The sequence below is a fragment of the Argentina anserina genome, chromosome 5 (genome assembly GCF_933775445.1).
Source record: "Argentina anserina chromosome 5, drPotAnse1.1, whole genome shotgun sequence".
Taxonomy (NCBI): Eukaryota; Viridiplantae; Streptophyta; class Magnoliopsida; order Rosales; family Rosaceae; genus Argentina; species Argentina anserina.
The window spans coordinates 23214848-23218447 of NC_065876.1; the positions used below are offsets into that span (position 1 = coordinate 23214848).

General features: G+C 33.8%; 1 long non-coding RNA gene across 2 annotated transcripts; it reads left to right on the forward strand.

The window, feature by feature from the left end:
* The first annotated feature begins 442 nt into the window (after positions 1–442).
* On the forward strand, positions 443–3341 carry LOC126795105 (uncharacterized). 2 transcript variants are annotated; one of them, XR_007672225.1, is made up of 9 exons: positions 443–617; positions 901–950; positions 1251–1309; positions 1436–1518; positions 1745–1779; positions 1899–1975; positions 2044–2117; positions 2344–2447; positions 3012–3341. It is a non-coding gene; the product is annotated as an uncharacterized LOC126795105 (long non-coding RNA). The 2 variants fall into 2 exon arrangements; XR_007672224.1 differs by lacking the exon at positions 901–950.
* Positions 3342–3600: the final 259 nt, after the last annotated feature.

Here is a 3600-nt window from a genome sequence, read left to right on the forward strand (position 1 = left end):
TTGCTTTCTATTGTGCTTTAATTTATTTTATAAATCCACAATAAAAGCCCAACCGGTAACAAATCAAGCTAGGTGCAAACTCTCCAAGAGAGGAATAATCAACACAACCAAATTAACATTCAGTTGCTTTGATTATTTATCGTCTTTCATGTTCAATTCGATTTGTCCAACATTTCTTCAATTGAATAACACTATAAAAAAAGGGAGTAAATGCTACGAATCATTCGTGAGAAATCTATAATCGTTGGCACGAAATGATAATTGTGTTGTGCTACGGCCTATTCCCTCACGTACGTAAACGTGAGCAAACCATTTTTATATAATTTTTCCATACTAATTTGTGTCAGGAAACTGACATCGGCACCAATATTTTATTTTCAAACACTTCTTAAGCAAAAAGATAATAAAACCACCGATTATTTTTTGCAGAACCTTTTATTTTCAGCCTTAGATCAGCTCTTGAGATTTGAGTCTCAACACTTCTTACCTTTCTCATCCCCTCCCTCTTCCTTCTCTTGTTCTTTCGTTGCTGCGCAGGTCTTCCTTCTCCTGCTTCAACTTCTTCAGTCGCCATTGGCGGCCTGCCATCACTACAAGCTAACTACCGACCCAACTAGGTTCTCTCTCTCTCTCTCTCTATATATATATATATACACACACACACACACACACACACACACACACACACACACACACACTTTCAGTATGTTTCTCTCTGAACTCGGTAATGGGTTTGATTTGAATTTGAGTCTAGGATAGGCTGAACTGATTCAACTGAAGAGACTTTCAATTGCAATAAGAACAGATCAAAGACGATGTTGTTAGTGAGTTAGTTGTAAATTGCGATTCTAGTCATAGTAACGTATGATTTTGATTTTCTTTGCTTGCTTTTACTTGCAGCTACTGGTCCTGGAAGCTTTAACAGCAAGGTCGCCCGTTCAAAAAATTGGGTTAATTTCATTTCTATAGTGGTTTACAATAGTATATTGACATAAAATGGAGATCTGATTTACCGTGATTTAGTGTTATTAGCAAAGTTAGAGCATTTATTTGTTGAGATCGTTTACTAGAACCAATATTGTATAATGTTTTTGCATTACATTGGTTATATACTTGATTCAGTTTTCAAATTTGATTTGATTATAGTTCTTCCTAAGCTCATATTTTGTAAGATTTCTTGTCAACATTCAGCTAGAGCGTATGCTAAATGAATCTAAATTCCTTTTCATTCTTTTTTTTTTCTGGAACAGACAATACTAGAAACAGTTGCCCGGGTTAAGTCAAATAAAAACGAGTCGAAAGAGGAAAAGTATATGCTTCTTTCTCATTTATGTTTCTGTAGATCTTTTCTGATTGGTTGAAGATTCCCATCAGAGTAGTCCACATAACTTTATCGTTATCGTCGTCTTTATCTAAAGTGTGATCCTTTTTGTAGCGTAAATAGGTCGTTTCAGCTAAATGATATTTTGGATAATGATAATGGAGTGGAAGAAACCCCGACACTGGTAAATCGCAAAGGTAAGATTGCTTCATAACTACTGCAGGTATCTGTCACTATGGTTACAAGTGAATGTACTATTTCATTTTCGACAATGTCTTTATAATATCGAATTTTTAATCAACATATCCAATGTTGCAGCTAGACTTGAGGTAAATTTACGTCTTCGACCAGTTCTTATTGTAATCTAGGATAGGCTATTCAATGGGAGGTTATACTCCTAACTGATGATGACATCTCTTGTAGGTTCCAACTCAAAGCACCAGCCATTTTCAATTTCGGTACTTTTCCCTTTTGATCTAGATGGTTAGAGATAAAAAAAAAAATTTCATGTTGATAAATTTGAGGCTTCATTATTCGTTGTAATCTGATTACTGTTTTGGCACTCTACTCTGCACAGGGATTTTCACCGTCTGGTAATAATCAAATTGTGATTTGGCTGTAGGAGGTTAATATGTTATGTTCTTGACTTCCCATGTAAGTTTATATGACTTAGGGTTTTTGTGATTTGCTAAAAGTGGTTGATCACTGTGTTATTGGTTTAGAGTTAAATCATGGCAAAGAGAAATGGTATGCACCCTTCAATGGTTTCCTAAGCTTCTAGTCTCATTGAGCAACTGTAAGTGTTAGTTCTGGACTTTAAAATTCAATGGCTTCAGTATATCCTTTGTAGCAATTGGTTATGTACTGTTATAGTTTTTAAATATACATTGGCATTAATATTTATGTACACAAAGCTATGTGACCTTTAGCTTTATAATTCTATGTGAATAAGCTTAATCAAACTACTCTTCTGATATCTTGAACCTGTAAATTAATTCTAAAGTAAATTGTTTTATGCGCAGGCCAATATTGAAGATGTTGATGTTACTGATAATAAGATAAAGGTTGTTGATGTAGTAAAGCTACATGTACAAACTGTTTCTTATGGAAAAAATCGCTAAAAGAGGTTGGTTAATAACCATGTAGTTATACATGTGTTGATTTATAAATTATGTTTAAGTATGAAATTATAAATTCACAATGTGGCATGGATTTCGATTGCTACTCACCAGAATGCCAATTCACAAATATTTTGCAATATATACAGTGAATTATTTTAGTGCAGATATTTAGTTAATTTCTTACTGGAGCATTAGTTGCCACTATGTTATTAATATACCAACATGAGATTAGGCCCTTTTAGTAAGTTAAATGGACTTGATTAATATGGCCAATTTGAGAACATACATGGTAATTTGCTTTTGATCTTAAAGCTTATGGGTGGGTATAATTACTTTATGGTTGATCTCATGTTCTCAGTTTTGATATCTGAATTATGTGATTCAAATTTGTATTGTAATTGGTTGAAAGTGAGATATGTCATTCAACTTGATGACAACTAAATTTGTAGTCGGCGGTTAGTCTATTATAAACTTATACATCAAATTTGATCTATAACATTTTTGTATGAAGATATTGTTTACTATACCTCAAAGTATGTTTGACTTATAAATTTCCTTGAACTTGTAAGGTGTTGGAAGCAGATTCTCCTCTGCGAATTTGAAGAAATGTAGCTATTTACTAAGCTTAGAGTTAGATGAAGGTGGAGATGGAGTTATGATGCCATACTTCTATTAGTAGCAGAGAAGTTGTCTTTAGTTAATTGGACTTGCCTATGGGAATATTAGTAAGGTTTTTGGTTTTTGTTTATTGGATGAAAACCGTACACGTTATTTGCTCATGTAATTAGGTGCTTGTGGTTTATCTTTTCTTTTACTTACAAACAAAATTAGACTTAATTGTTGTTTCTTCTGTGGTGCTGAGTTAATAATCCAGCCAGTTTGATTAATCAAGCTCACTTGCAATACAAATATGAGATTTTTTTTAAATCATATCGGGTGAACTCACGAATGTGAAAGATTTGTGGGTGAAATTATTATTAGTATGAACATTGCCACGATTCTGCTAAGAAATGTGAGATGATTTAATTCTTTGCTTGTGGTAGGTCCTAAAGATGGGCCCATGTAAGTAAACCCACGAAACCCACATAAAATGTGATAATTCTGGCAATAGCCACGGCAGTAAAGCGCACATTTCCAATTATTGTCGCTGCACCGTGG